Below are 17,124 nucleotides of genomic sequence, written 5' to 3' on the forward strand. Positions count from 1 at the left end.
GTGTTCTCTCGCCGGAAATCTGACATTTTCATTAGTCCTTATCCTCGAGTGGCATTCGGGTCTTGATAAGCGGTGATCTCGTCTTACTTTAAATAAAAGTTAATGGAGTGAAAACGATGATTAATATAAAGGATGCTCCAAGATATATAATATACCGAATAATTAAATGAATCTTCTATCCTTCTCTTTATTCGTTCCATTCTCTCTCTCCCTCTGTCTTCCTCTCATACACACACAACCTCTCTCTCTTTATTTCTCTCCCTCACTTTCTCATTCTATCCATTTCATCTGCTCTTGCCGTATCCACACAAAGAATTAAAGACATTTTAATTCTTGTTTACATTAGTGTTCTTTTGAACTACGTAAGTTCAGGTGAAACATTATTACGTACTTGCGGGTCATGTGTAAATTAATGCAAATTCTAATGATTACGAAAAATGGCCCAATAGATGTGCTACAAGTAATTTGAATTAAAAATAAAATAACATTATTAGATTTTCAGATAGCCTGTTTAAATATGGCGTACCCTTAATTAAGGGATTTTCTTCCATCTTTATCATACCGAACTGTTCGCAAAACCCTTCAACATTACTCTACGATGAAACTCAAGAATTCGAAAAATTATATTTTTACTTGTAATTATTTAATACGTGATCATTTTTCGTACGGGGAGAGGCGATTTTATACTAATTTCGACATGCCACCAAAGTATGTAATAATGTTTCACCTGAAATGCGTCTGGTGCTACCAGATTAGGCTGTCTGAAGATATTCGCTTCCTGAGATGAAATTCAGCTGAAATTGATACTTTTTGTTTTACTACCTCTATTTTGCAAACCTTAATTATGTACTGCAAAACCAAAAACAAAATAACAACCCACCTTTTCTCTCCTTTTCCTTCGTTCCATCCCCCTTCTCTCGTTCTATCTCCTCCACTTAATGGTTTAAAGTGTACCAAACATTACTACTGTAACCCTTTTCCTTCTATTGCAAAACGCATTCTTGTTCTGCAGGCCAGTGAACAAAAAATATGAAATCAACTCTAAAACAACCCAACCCAACCAAACACTCCAAACTATTGATTGAAGATACAAAGAGCTTGAAGAATAATAAAATAAAATTCTACAAAATAACTGGATGCAACACGAACGCTCTTTCCAAATTAACTGGATTCGGCATTAAATAACCTGAAAAGGGTCGATATGCCATTAAAAAAAAATACAAAACAAAACCACACACACCTACGCGTAAATGAGAGAGAAAGCTAAAATGAAAGAAAGGCAGAAGAAATAGCAGCGATCGATTTGCATTCATCTTACGAGACAAAGACGACGCGAAACGCAAGCGTGCGCGTATAAACGTTCGCGTGTACACATAAATTAACAAAAATACACGCGCGTTCGTTATTCGTTCATGCGAATCAAAATCCTTGCATTTTAGGGAAATTTGATTTAAATAATTTTCATATCGAAGGATCCAAATTTATGTAAATATATCCACTTCTTTTGTCGGATAAATATTGGTATGATATTTCCCTTAAGTAAAAAGCCATTTTTACGTTATGAGAGACCCCCACCCAAGAAAAAAAAAACTCCCACTGTAAATTGGATATAGGCGTTTCAATTCGTGCATGTCCAGAGATTCCTTAAAATAGTATCAAAACCATTAGAATATACCAAGACATAAGGACTATGTATGATTATTTGACTGTAGGTTCTGTGTGATCGACTATTGGGACGAAAAATGTGTGCGTATTCTGATGCCTAAAAGGATATTTTAACGTTTTGTTTGCTTTTGTTTAAGGCTTACTTTTCTAATGCCAGTACTAATGATAAAATGCAAAATATTGCGTTTCTATCTCCAGCAAACAGTTCGCACATGACGTTTACAGCGTAGGGTTCACATGTGCATTTTCGCGGTCATCAATCAATGCACAATAAAAAGCACAAAGGCTTTCTACAAAGTTGAGACGTTACTGGTCTTAATTCTTAGATCGTCGCTTTTCCATGTGTCGGTCATGAACCCTTGTGGTTATGATCTTCTATTTAACCCAAGACGAATCTACTTATGCTTGGTAACAAAATAGAGATTTGTTGGGTTTCAAAGGTTTTATTTGAACAGAGAAAGTTTACTCATGAGGGGGAGAGAATATCTAGGCTAAAATTAATTCCTTCTTTTTCTTGTTTTTTTTTTACTTAAGGATTGAGAGACACAGAAGATATCGGGATAATATCCATGTCGATTCTCTACATATTCAAACACATGTAGTTTCGTTCGCTTCCCGATTCCGACTTATTAAAAACTCTGTCATCTGTCAGCATTTCTATGTAAATCCATTCAACATCTGCATTTCTAGTGCGTTTTGCCCACTTCAATCACGTCAGTTGCACCGCTGCTTGCACGTGTACTTGTAAAGCAAGTGTTGCACAGTCTCAACTACAACTCCACAGAGCCGGTGTGGTTTATGCGATAAGAAGTTCACAATTATTGAAAGCAATGCAAAGATAAACGGATAGCATACACCTGGTATTCTCAAAATTGTCACCCATTTTAGCACAAACCTGGCTCAACGATGCTTAACTCTGCTGATCTAACTGGAACCAATATGCCGTCTATCGCTGTTCAACTAATTACACTTTAGTGTCATTCATGCGTAATATAGATATATAAGTAGAACTAAAAACAGAGACTCCTTATTTTAATATATCTTTAGTGGTCAGCCTATAACATGATCAGCCGGTCACTGTTGTGCGACCGGCCTCACATGTTACACCAAATGTCTTAGAAACGGTCCCATGAAGATGTGAAGATGGGCTAGTCATTAGGGTCTGTGTATCGAGAAGAAAAACATACCTGGCATGTTGGATGCGGGTATGTGGTTCCTTTATTGTCTCAAGATGATATCTTCACCCCGGTGGCATTCTGTCTGGAATCTTTTTTTTTCGTCCTCCGGGCCGCTTCGTTGTTTAATGGAGACATATTTCTCATTTATGGCGATTGTGTCGTGTGAGAAATACAATAAACTATTTATTCTACAAAATGTATACAATATATACACACAGACAATTTACAATTGATAACCTTAAAATTTAAACCAACTAACCTAACTAATGATGAGAGGAGGTGGAGCTCTTTCTCGTTTACGGAGAGACAGAAATATGTGTGGTCACCCGATGCTGTCCGGGCGAAAACGAGGCCAATAGACGAAAGGGAATTCTTGGGTTATATTTCTGCGTATCCTTCCGGCTACGGCCAAATTACCACCTGGCCATGCAGGGGGAGGGTGCATAAGCAACTACCAACCGTGGCACTGATATTTAGTGCGACACGAATTCAAAATAAACAGCCGTTCTATACTACTGGCAAAATTTTTCTGGACACTTCGGCACTTTAGCATGAATTTCCGAAACAAACATCACAACTTCCCATACATCATTCCTTTTATATGTTACTCCATCATTGACTCCCTTTGCCTTATGACGCATAGGTGTAGAAATCTCTCACGAGAAATTTAATCTTCAACCCCGTTTAATGCAGAAACTTCATTCTCGAAGCGGCGTAAAAATTTGCAACTTTATAACTAAATATTTAGAGTTATTTGGATTCATTGGACTACTGTCCTCATATTGAGTGTTATTTTCACAACGTTTCGGTCGATGTAACCTCCGACCTTCCTCAGGTATATTTTGTCGAACTAGGGAATGTTTCTGTCGACTCGTGATTAGAATATTTGGAAAACTCAATTGTAAAAAGTGATATTCTCCTGAAAGATGAAGGTTCAATCCTCAGTCTTGGTGGCTGAAAAAAATACAATTTCGAATTACTTATGACCTCTATCTAGTTATGCTTGTCGGAACAAAAGCACGCTACCCCCGTGAAGTAAATAAAGGGTTCCGCTCGAAATTCCGTCCAAATTCTCGAGTTCGACAGAAACATTCCCGAGTTCGACAAGATACACCTGAAGAAGGTCGGAGTTTACATCGACCGAAACGTTATGAAAATGGCACTCAAGATGAGAACAGTAGTCCGATGAATCCAAATAATACGAATAATCAATCCTCATCTCAAAAATTCAGAAACGAAATATTAAGAGGTTTTAAAGAAATCGGAATCGGGAATTTGATACAGAATCGATACTTGTATCGGAATTGGGAAAAATATTAAAATTATCCAATCATTCACTTTGTATATTATTTGGTCAGAGAAAGACAGAGATATTCTAATATTTATTGTGTTTAAAAGTTATGTATTATACACTTTGTAGTCATAATTCTCTTCGTAAGTAAATATCAATTTGTACACGCGTTCTGAGGGAGATATTTCGTTGTATGTCACTGTCGGTTGTAGAAGTATTTGTAAGATTTCAAGTTCGCTTTGTTTGTGGTTAGCGCTGTGATTTTATGTGTATTGAACTCCTTTTATTAATTGGTCGAAGAGATTTCACAATTTTTTGAGAGGCACTTGATAATTGCGAGTCTGCGCCCTAATTAATTTTAGTGGTCTATTTTGTTAGCACATAAATGTACTAGGAACTACAAATATAACACAAATATCCACATTTATATATCTTTATTTTTACCTTCTATATTTTCATTAAATATTCTCTCCTGCGTAGCTGTGTAGATGTGTGGTAGTTAAGTATTAAACACGTGCTAGTTAAGATCTAATTAAGTATTAAACACGTGGTAGTTAAGATCTAATTAAGTATTAAACACGTGCTAGTTAAGATCTAATTAAGGATTAAACACGTTGTAGTTAAGATCTCTCCTATGTAGCGGTGTAGATGTGTGGTAGTTAAGTATTAAACACGTGCTGTTTTTGTTAAAACAGCACGTGTTTAATACTTAACTACTACAAATCTACACAGCTTCATGCCCGTTTATTTATTATTTTTACAACGTTAAAAGTGTAGTATTAGTTCTGATGTAGAAGGCAGTTCGTTTGATATATCAAGAAATAACAAATATTAAAATATAATTTGAATATACGACAGTCGTTCTAAAAGTAAGGCCTCCTATTTTTTGTGACTCAAAAAGTTTAAGAAAAATGAAGACAGGAGTGGTGCCATTAAAACGTGCAACCCTTTGTACTCCAGAATTTACTTTTTCACGTAATCACTATTAATCTTAATCCGTTTTGCCAGCCATGAACGAAGCATGTGCTTGTGCATCTGGAGAGCACTTTGTGATACAAAGGTCGTTCAAAAAGGAAAGCCTCATATTTTTATCTCCAAAAGTAAAAGAAATACAAAACACGGGCGTGATACCATTAAAACGACCGACTTCTTGTGTTGCAGCATGCATTTTTCTACATGATAAACAGCATTCTCAATGTATCTTTGCAAATGGTGCATTTCTGTTTCTGGCGCAGGTTAGTGACAAGAGTTTCTTTCTTGAAGTCATACATCGTTCATATCTGCAACAGAAAGATAAAGCTGGCAGGTGATGAGTGCATGTTCAATTATCATGACAACGCAATGTGTAGTCCTCTCTGATCAATTCTGGTGGAAGAAAATATGGGCGGAATTCTTTTCGGAATTGCCTTAATACGTTGTTTTATAGTAAGATCAGCATCAATGCATCTTTTAATATCTCTCTCCCTCTCTCTCCTTCTCTCTCTCTATCTCTCTCTCTCTATCTATCTATCTCTAACTTTCAATCTCTACCTGTCTGTTTGTCTATCTGTTTGTATGTTTCTCTCTCTACCTCTCTTTATCTATCTATAGCCATATCATTATATAACATTTTTATTTATTTATTATTTTTAAAACAGTAATCTACGTACACGCGTGTTTAGAGTTAACTAACTCTCATCAGCGTAGCTCGACTGTTTCTAGGGATCGAACTCCAGACTATGTTTACCATAGTCCGGCGTCTTAAACGTTAGGCCACAAACCCTAGATGACTTTACTGTTTATTTTTATCGCTTATAAATTTAGATTTGTTGTTGTTGTTTTTCAAACGATGAATATGGTTAATATTGGCTCCACCTCAAAGCTCGTACTTATTTAGAAAGTCGCTTGAAAAACAACAACAGCATATCATTATATATATATATATATATATATATATATATATATATATATATATATATTACGATTAAAAAATGCGAGCATGAAAAGTAATATGGTTAAGCTTAAACATGGAAAAGTAAAGGACTATTCGTTAAAATTGAAAAAGAAAAGGACAAAATATTCTAGCAAAATAATAATAAATTTATAACTTAAAATATTGCAGCATTAAGATTTGATTGTATAATGTTATAAATTGAATTTTAAAAAAATCTTAATGGTGCAATATTTTAAGTTATACATTTATTATACCTTTCAGTAGAATATCTTGTACTTTCTTTTCCAGTTTTTACAACTAGTCCTTTTTCGTTTTCATGTTACCATATTGCTTATCATGCTCGCATGTTTCTATTCTAATCCATGATTTTTCCAGGCTTCCAATAAGTTCAACTGTTCTTTGTTTAATTTAAGTCTTATTTTTTTGCCTCCATAAACACTAATGTAGTAGCAATGTACGGCACTCGACTGCTTTCAATAAAATCCCCCCAATTATCTCTCTTTCATGCTTTCATTAGTGAGCTCGTACAAACAGTAGTCGCTGAAGCGACATGGTTGTTATAGAAACCAGTCATAAAAAACGTCGGTCACCTCCTTACATATTTTTACGATTTTGAACACCAGTAAATTTATCATCACTTTTGTTTTACTGAACGAAAATGAAAAATTTTTCACAATATATCTGTGAAGGTGATCTATAAACTGTAATAATTGTTAGAAATTTGTCCGAAAAAAGAGTGATTGTTGAAGCTTTAAAGCAGTTCTAAATGACTAAAACTCCGATTTAACCATATATTCAAACACCACTCTGTTTGAAGTATATATATATTTAACTATGTGTATATATATATATTTCTGTGTGTGTGTGTGTGTGTGTGTGTGCGCGCGTGTGTGTGTGTATCGTCCAGCCATTTTTTCTTGCTTGCTTACTTGAATCTTGCCTTTGACGATCGGGCAATTCCATCTTTAAAAAAGATGTGACAGGTGAATGTATATATATATATATATATATATATATATATGTATATATGTATATATATATATATATGTATATGTGTATATATATATGTGTATATATGTGTGTGTGTATGCGTGTGTGTGCATGCGTGTGTCTATACTATATTTTAAGAATCTGTAATTAAATTACAATATTAGTCTTTTAAAATCTTTAAAAACGTCTTCTTTGCAAAAAATATAAAGTTTATAAAATAGATTATCATTTCACGATCTCTTTTCTATTTATTCAACCACTCTTTACACACACCTACACACACACACACGCGCACACACACATATATATGTATATATATATATATATATATAGAGAGAGAGAGAAAGAGAGAGAGAAAGAGAGGGAGACATTTAGTGTGTAGTTAAATAAGGAAAAATGGATGGTGACATTCAATGCTCCAAAGACTAAGCTTGTTTCCTTTATAATTACAAGAAACTTCTCAACCACTAATAGCTATGGCTAATGATACATTAACTGAAAGTACTTCGTTCAAACTCCTCGGCGCAGCCTTCACAGGGAACATGCGTTGTAACAGATACATCGAGGGCATTGCCACGGCTTCTGCTAGGAAGGTGGGCTCTTTCTACCGTGCTAGAAAGTCACTTAGGCCTGAAATAATCCTGTACATTTGCAAGGCCACAATTTACTCATGTATGGAGTACTATTGTAACATTTGAGCTGGTGCATCTGCTAGCATTCTCACTCCTGGACAGGGTTACATAGAGAGTCGCCAATCTAATTTTACTTCTTTTACATAAATACCCCCGACAAACCTAACTCGCACCAAAATTCCACCGCTTTACAGTAGAGATCCCTAGATGGCAGAAAGACTTCTACTCTAATAGTTTCTTCTCCAGGTTCCTGTTTTCTCGACAGAGCTGAAATGCAGAAGTTTAAGTGTAATGTAAGCAGACATCTTGCTGCTGCACTCCCTACATTGTATCCCTGCAACTTATGTCCCAAATAGAAGCCTCCTACATCAAAGTGTCACTGTGCTTTGTCTGGGGTGAAAATGCTATAATAACAGTACAGAGGTTACCGTTATACAAAAGCCATTTGATTAAAAGCAGTTGCCTTGACTACTATCGATATATAATCAGATCAAAATAGTAAGGTTAGCTACTCTCAAGCATGGATTTTCCACTAAGGTTCGCGGACAACAGGGTGTAAACTAGGAAAAGATAGTGAGTACGTTGGTTAACTCATCACGTGAAATTCAAAGTATATTTATTGTCATTAAAACACTACCGAGTTTAAATATATGGTTAATTGGCAGTTTTAGTCATTTAGAACTGCTTTAAAGCTTCACCGCTCACTCATTATTCGACAAAATATCAAACAATTATTACAGTTTATCGATCACCTTCTCGGCTATATTGTGAAAAGAAATTTTAAATTTTTGTTCAGTAAAACAAAATTTTCTGGTGTTCAAAATCGTAGAAAATATGTAAGAAGGTGAGCGACGGTTTTATGACTGGTTCAGCGACTACTCTTGTTACTAATTCGAAAAGAGAATAACAAGTGAAACAGAGAGAATGAAAGCATGAAAAGGAGATAATTGGGAGGATTTTCTTGAAAGCAGACGAGTGCCGTACATTGTTATTACATATGTGCTTATGGGGGGATATAAGACTGAAATTAAACAAAGGACAGAAGAATTTATTGGAAGCCTGAAAAAAATCATGGATTACAATAAAAAAATGCGAGCATGATAAGTAATATGGTAAGAGAGGAAAGTAAAGGACGAGTTGCTGAAACTGGAAAAGAAAAGGACAAGATATTCTCGTAAAAACATAATAAATTATAACTTAAATTATTGCAGCATTAAGATTTTTTAATTCAATTTATAACATTATATAATCAAATCTTAATGCTGCAATATTTTAAGTTATAAATTTATTATATTTTTACTGGAATATCTTGTCCTTTTCTTTTTCAGTTTCAATGACTAGTCCTTTACTTTTCCATGTTAAAGCTTAACTATATTACTTTTCATGCTCGCATTTTTTATTGTAATTTAGTAATGCTCCTAAATGAAAAAATCTTTTAACGTACACGCATTACTCGTGAATAATTTTTGAAACAGAAACCTCATTATGAAAGCAACTCACAGCCTGCTACGCAGACGGAAAAAATGTTCAGAAAAACAGATAAAGAAAATATGAGAGGAGTGTAATAAGTAATTCCGCTGCCCCACTCTCAGTTGTCTGATCTAGCTGAAATGTTGTATGTGCAATGAGTTATATCTCTACGGGTTATGTGGCAAATTACAGCTCTGAACTAATTGTGGTTTATGTTTTACACGTGTTTGAACTGAGTCAGGTGTGAAATGGAGCCTGTTGAATGTCGAGCAGTGATCCGGTTTTTGTATTTGAAAGGACGCACACCACGGGAGACTTTTGATGAAATGAAAGAAACTTATGGTGATAATGCCCCATCATATGACCTTGTAAAATGCTGGAATCGTGAATTCAAACTTGGCCGGAAGTCTGTGGAAACAGCTCCCAGACCTGGTCGCCCCCCCCTTCTGTCATTGATGAGGCATCTGTTCGTCAAGTTGAGGCTGCCATTTTGGAAGGTCGGCGCATTACTATTCGCCAAATAGTCCAAGATGTCAAGAGTAGTACAGGGTCTGCGGAAACTATCATTAATGACCATTTGCATATGCATAAGGTGTCTGCCAGATAATTTCCCAGGTTACTCACACAATTCCTGAAGCGAGAACGCGTCGAGTGCTCGAGGATGAATTTGGAGATGTGCCAAGACGATGAGTCAAAGTTTTTCAAAAGACTAATTACACAGGATGAAATCTGGGTCCATCACTAACATCCAGCGACCAAAGCCCAGTCAATGCAGTGGAAGCACTTGGACTCACCACCTACTAAGAAGGCAAGGGTGCAGCCCTCCGCTGGCAAGGTCATGCTCACAGTCTTCTGGGACCAGGATTGAGTAGTGATGACAGATTTTCTGGCAAAGGGTACCACAATTACAGGAGCCTATTATGCTTCACTTTTGAGGAAATTAAGGGAAGCTATCAAAATCAAGAGGTGGGGCAAAATTAGCAAAGGTACCCTCCTCCTGCGGGGCAAGGCTCCGGTCCACAACTCGAATGTCGCCCAATCAAAAGCACGGGCGTGTGTTTAGGAAATCCTCCCCTATACTCCCTACTCTCCTGACCTTGCACCCTCTGACTTTCATCTCTTCACAGCCATGAAGTTGTTTTTGAAAGGAAAGCGTTTCCCATATTCCTTGATTTCTGAAGTCACATCCTGGTTGGAGGACCAACCTGGGGTGTTCTACAAAAACAGTCTCCAGAGCTGCATCAAACGATGGGAGAAATACATAACTCTGAGTGGTTCCTATGCAGAGAAGGAATAATAACTGTGCCAAGTTTCGTTGCTCTTCTGCTGTGGGAAGTTGGTCAGGGACATTACTTATTGCTCGCCCCTCGTATGATGTCGAGTATATTCAAACAGGATTCATTTATTATATGTCTTATGCTAGCGGACCACCTTATTTAGTTTGTCATAAGTTGTCGTCGAATGAGGCCTGACACAAGCTTAATTACAGCGACATTTAACAATCCTGAATTTGCCAGAACACCAAAAGATGTTTTTGAAAGAAAAGTTGGAGCAGATTTAAAGCAGACAAAAACTTTAGCAATGTTAATAACACCAAATCATAAAGTATTACAAACATTTAGTAGCACTGAAGGTAAGTTGGGCGAAGAAGACCTATAATATTGCTGAAGAACGTGTTTTGCTCTGTACAATAGACATGTGCCAGGCAGTTTTGGATGAAAAATGTGTTGCGGAAATGTTAGAAGATATAAAATCTCACTTATTTGGCAGCATAAAAACAAGCTTTTTTGCATTAAAACTTAATTAAAGCACAGATATTACAAGATTCTGCATTATGGTGTATGTAAAACATTTTTGGGAAAATAAGATGCTTGTAGTTTTTTTTTTATTTTGCTATTCTATGCGTACTTCACGTCTGGTGAGAAACTTTTTCAAGTACAAGACACTTTTCTTTTTCAACCAGGCTTGCTATGGAGCCAATATATTGACATAGGTAGAGGTGGGGCGGCTTCAACGACCTTCACTAATGTGTCGTGAGAAGAAATTAGCACCTGATATAATTGCAACAAATACTATGATTTATCAAGAGGCCCTGGCTAACGAAAATGGATGCTTCTTTGTCCGATGTCATATTATCTTGTATTAAAGTGTTAAACTTTATTAAACTAGTCCACGTTATAGTCGTCTGTTTACAATACAGATTGGGGCCGAACATCCAAGTCTGTTGTTTTATAGAAAGGTAATATTGCTATCAGGTGGTACAATAATTCAGTGTTTATTTGAAGCTAGAAAAGATTTGTTAATGTTGCTGAGTGATTATAATGGCGAACTGATATCGATAATGGCCAATAATATTTGGTTTTGTATACTTGTTTTCTGGCAGATATATTCAACAAACTTAATTAACTAAATGTATATTTACAAGGCAGAAATTCAGATATCCTAATTAGTCATGATAAAATTTAAGCCTTTAAAAAATGAAACATGCAGACTATAAAAGTTAGTAAGGAAATTTTAGATATGTTCTTTACACTGGACGAATATCTCAGCAATAATGATTCAGCTAATGCTAATTTAATAACTGAAGATACAAAGAAACATTTAATATAACTTGCTGGACATTTTGAAGAATGTTTCTCGAAAAATCCTGGCAATATTTACATTTTTCACTGGATCCAAATCCGTATAATGTTGATATAGATTTTAGCATGTTCACCGAAAAAAAGCTGGAAGAACTGGCCGAAATTTCAAGATACAGAACTGTCAAAATCAGTTTAATAGAAACAAGAACTTTCGAAATTCTGGCTCGCAAGCTGGCCTTCAAGCATCCATTATTATCTCGATAGGCAGTTAACGTTTTGTTGCTATTTTCAACAATATATTTATGCGAGGCTAGATTTTTTGCATGGACTAATTTGAAAAAATAAATACAAATCCAGACTTGCTCAAGAAAGTGAATACTTGTCTATTTATCAACAATATTGTAAAGGGTTAATAGTTAGTGTATTGTATCTTTCGACGAAAATTAAACACCTCCCTCATAAAATTTCATCTTTATCATTGACCAGGGCTACTGAATTGATTTTATATCTGGAGAACAAAGTGTCCATGCCATCAAATCTTCTCCACTAATACTTAATGACTATAGGTAGAATGTTGTGGCCTTGTGTGAGTGGGATGGCTCATTGTCGTGAAGAAAAATCAATTTCTTATGCCGCGCCACTGGAATAAAATATAAGACTAGTCAGTCTGACACCTTCTGGTCCTCGAAATGGTCCAATTAGTTCATCGCAGATTATCCCAGCCCAAAACATTACACCCCAACCTCCCTGTTGACGAAAGAATCGATAAGGGGTAGGGAATCCAAGAGGACTCCAAATTTTGGCCCACCCATCTGGTCCATCAAGGGTTGCTCTGGCCTCATCGGTGAAAAGAACATTTTCAAAGCTGGTTTTCATGTATTTCTAAGCCCACGCCAAAAGTTTTTCATAATGAATTTAGTTTAAACGAGTCTTGCTATGGGCTTAATAGTATTTATTTGCTTTCGCACCAATGCAAATTAGGCACAAGGCCGTTTTTAATGTGGGGTAAAAACCAGCTCTCCTACAAGTAGGAAAAAAGGAGGCATTCTGGTTACCAAAAATAATGCTTGTCTCAGTATAGAGGGTTTCCCTTCCATTGACTGGTCCAAATTATCTTAAGTGAAGCATATGTGCTAAATGCTTCTTACCAGTTCATTTAAGACATTGTTTTTCTGGACAAGGAAAGTAATCGAGCCTTGTCATATATAGCAGCATTGTTGCTGCTCGACTGTTTGATAAGTTGATGGCGAATTTTTCTAAAATCACGAGCAGAAACTGTCTTTCTTGTGTTTTTTCCTTGCTTGGTTTGATATTTGGATTTTCGACGAATCAAGATAATGTTCTTCGATCTCTCCCAAGCTTCTTGGCTAGATTTACGAGAGATTAACCATCTGCAAAGCCTTCAACCGCACGTTCCTTTTCACTAGCTGTCAATCGACCCTTTCTAGGCATTTTGGAAACTTGCAATAATATGATATACATTTAAATTACCAGAACATAGTAAAACTATCATAATTTTCCAAACAATTATTAAAATTCCACAAAAATCATGGACACAAGGCACCTTATTATGCTCTTGCAGTATACAAAATTTAATTTCTCTGCGTTTCATAGCAATTTAAAAATTTTTTTAAATTGACCTGCAATAAAGCGATACACGGAGCTTATATGTATATGTACACACACACACACACACACACACACACACACACATATATAAATATATATATATATATATATATGTATATTATGTAAAAGCAGTCGTATCTTGCTACGATGTGCAGACCGTTTTAATCATGTTTGGACGAACTTTAATTTTTGCTTATTGCCAGTCATGACATTTTTTCTCTCCTTAATATTTGAAAAGGGTTGGAGCCTTTTTTATTTTTATATTTTAATTTTTCTGGGCGGATGAAAACAAATATGATTGAAACGGTCTGCATATCGGAGCAAGATATGATTGTACTTACATAAAGAATAAAAAAATATACTTTGCCTTCTTTGATTGAGCAATATAAACGATCCTCGTTGAAATTCAATTATTCTTAATTTTTGGGTATATTTCTACCTGGAATATATATATATATATATATATATATATATATATATATATATACATATATATACATATATATATATAGATAGAAAGAGAGAGAGAGAGAAAGACAAAATAGAGAAATAAAAAGTAACAAACCGTATTATGTGTTCATCAACGTTTCGTCTTTATTTCGAAATATAGACGAAACGTTGATGAACACATAATACGGTTTGTTCCTTTTTATTTCTCTATTTCGTCGGAATACTATTTCCATTATTTTCATCATATATATATATATATATATATATATATATATATATATATATATATATATATGTGTGTGTGTGTGTGTGTATCTGTGTGTTAGAGAATTTAATCACTTCCATTAAATTTATCTTTCTTCAGTACACTTCATTAAATGTGATCGATCAACAAGCCTATTAATCACCAAATGGTTTCAAAGGTTTCGTGAAATAAAATTTGATTGAAATCATTGGCAAATTAGTTTTCATTTCAAGAGATAGCGTACTAGATTCTCCTCGTATATAAGTTGGAATTTGTAATGATTACTAGAACGTAATTTGTATATATAATACAACTATTTGCCCGATCTGTAATAATGGTTTGTAGAATCGAATTTTTTGTAGGCAAATAATTAATAAGGTTTTCTTACTTTTATCCATTATATGAATTTACTTAATCAATCTTTCCATTCATCAATTAATAAAATGTGCTTTAACGACCGCATAGCATCTGTGGCCCTTCACGTGCATACTCGCAACAAACTTAATAAGCAGCCAGATATTACCGTTCACTGTTGACGCCCCTCGACACAGGAAAGCTTTCTTTTCTAGTATCATCATCCATCGTATTTTTAGTCTTATGAATTGTTTCCTTGTTTATATTTTACTGTAAAACGTGGCTCTCCACAATTCTCTTTTAGATATAAACCCAATTTATAGCAACTTACGTCCATGGTGCAAAATGCCTTGTTTGGTTTGAAAAAGAATAAAATTTAATGACGTATGCGTGGCCCTCCGTGAGTGCACAGTGTACGAGGCGTAGAAAATAACTAAGTTCAGTATTTGCCCTCCCACATTTCGCCCGAAAATTCCCCAAGGGACGTCAAATCCTGATAAAAATCAACAAACGGTGCAGTTTTAGGCATTAACATATGTAAATTTGAGTTCAACACCATGCAAAACTGCTAAATAGTCATACACAGAAAATTTTGGACAAATATGATAAAATAGTCACAAACATGGAGTGTTTTTTTCGCCCTAAAAGAGCCCCTGGGGTACACCCAAGAGTTATCTCGAAGTACAGACAAACAAAATGATATAGAAAACAGTAAGTTACAACTTTTCAGAAAGTTTTATAAAAATGCAGGCATCAATATTATTTAAATGAGCACATTACCATCGTTGAAATTAGTTTTTCTTTGGTTGGAACCCCATAAATCAATTGCGACTGCATGAACCTTGACTGTAGAAAAGTGGCTATTAATATTTTCCTCGAGTTAAAGAAATTTTGTTATAGTAGAAACAAGGCATATAAGCATTAGTCGTGTGCTTTCATGTAATGAATGAATGTGTGAATATAGGATTGACATGGAATTCTTTAAGATGAACTAAAATGACCGAAAAATGGGCTGAAATGACTTAAATAAATAAAAAGTAAATAACTTAGAATGACTTCAATGAACTTAAAGATGAATTGAATGACCTTAAGAATGACTTAAATGCTTAAAAAATAATTGGAATCCTTCAAAAACAACCTGAATGATCTGGAGAATGACTTGAATGGCTTGGAGACTGACTAGTTGTAAAGTGGGTGATCATTTTACATTAAATTAATGCAGAAACGTGATCCCCCACTTTTTATCATAAAGTTACAAACATAAGTACAGCATGTAGTAAGAACAGATACTACACTTTGATCTTGGCCAAAAGACCAAGAAAAGCGGTTTTTATTTGCTCTCCCACCGAGCAAATTAGGCGCAAGGCTGATTTTTAATGTGAGGAATGAAGGGAAAATGGGGACCACCCCCCTGGGGAGTAGGGGAGCTGGATAATGACAATTAGTATGAAGGGTTTCCCCTACATTGACCAAGGTCTTATATGTGGGGTTGCCCCCACATATGGTCTTTGCTTGCAGTATCTGTTTCGGCAGATACTACACTTTGAGATATTTATTTGCTCCCCCACCGAGCAAATTAGGCACAAGGCCGATTTTTAAAGTGAGGAGTGAAGGGGAAATGGGGACCAGCTCCCCGGGGAGTAGGGGAGCTGGATAGTGAAAATTGGTATGAAGGGTTGTCCCTACATTGACCAAAGTCTTATATGTGGGGGAAACCCCACATATGGTCTTTGCATGCAGTATCTGCCGGAACAGATACTACACTTTGATCTTTATATTTAATTTATTTCGTGAAAATGAAAATTACAATCAAAATAATTCAATGTAAAATTAAAATAAATTAAAAGCAAAATTCAAATTTACAAAACAAATTTAACAACATTCACCGACGCTGATAGGGTGCACTTTACTAGCAAGGAGATTCCACGACTATAGGTATTGCCATATGCTGAGTAAACATCGTAATCGTTCACCAGCACCTGACAATTCCCGTCACAAATAAAGTGAGTCTCCTGTATAGCGGCAATATCTACCTTGAGGGACACCAGATCTCTCAGCACGCGCGCGGCCTTGCTTCGACATCTGAGGCCCCTCACATTATAAGTAGCCAAGTTTAAAGCCATGGTCACCTACCTTATTCAGTGTCACACACGGGCCTGAAGTCCTCGGGGGTGAGGACGTGGCAGGCCTGTCCAAGGCTTCCGGTCAGTAAGTCTACAGAGGGTACTCCATTCTTGGCCACGCATCCCACGTCCAGGGGGAAAGTTAATTTTAACGCCCTGTAGAAGGAGGGGTGAATATATACAGGGACTCACATTTAAAAAGTAAATTGTTTAGCGAAGGATGCTCCGTGTCCACCAGCTGCTGGCTTGGGATTGCATCCTTCGCGGCATCTATCCACGCCCAGAGGGCCTCAGTCCTGGAATCCTTGTTGACCCTAATAAATGTGGTCAACAAGGGAGCGTCCTTGAACTTGGTTGGGTCGGTGACATTATCGCCACCGACGTACAGAAAGTTCTTTAGTTGTGTATAATGGACCTTCTGCTGGCCTTTCAGTTCTGTTGTTGGCTGCAGAGGGCCCGTCTCACATATCCTTCCTCCTGGAAGGAAGGGAGTCTCTTTGTCCGCTCCATGCGGATTGGTGTGGTGGGTTTTTCCTTGACTGGAGAGGAAGTGGGTGCAGGGGGAGTAGGGGAAGGGATATGT

At 36.1% G+C, this 17,124-nt stretch overlaps 1 pseudogene; it reads right to left on the reverse strand.

Annotated features, from left to right (window-relative positions):
* Positions 1–15,607: 15,607 nt before the first annotated feature.
* On the reverse strand, positions 15,608–15,746 carry LOC145260117 (U2 spliceosomal RNA; annotated as a pseudogene).
* Positions 15,747–17,124: the final 1,378 nt, after the last annotated feature.

This window comes from Euprymna scolopes, chromosome 35 (assembly GCF_053919585.1).
Source record: "Euprymna scolopes isolate OS-2025 chromosome 35, ASM5391958v1, whole genome shotgun sequence".
NCBI classification, from domain to species: Eukaryota; Metazoa; Mollusca; class Cephalopoda; order Sepiida; family Sepiolidae; genus Euprymna; species Euprymna scolopes.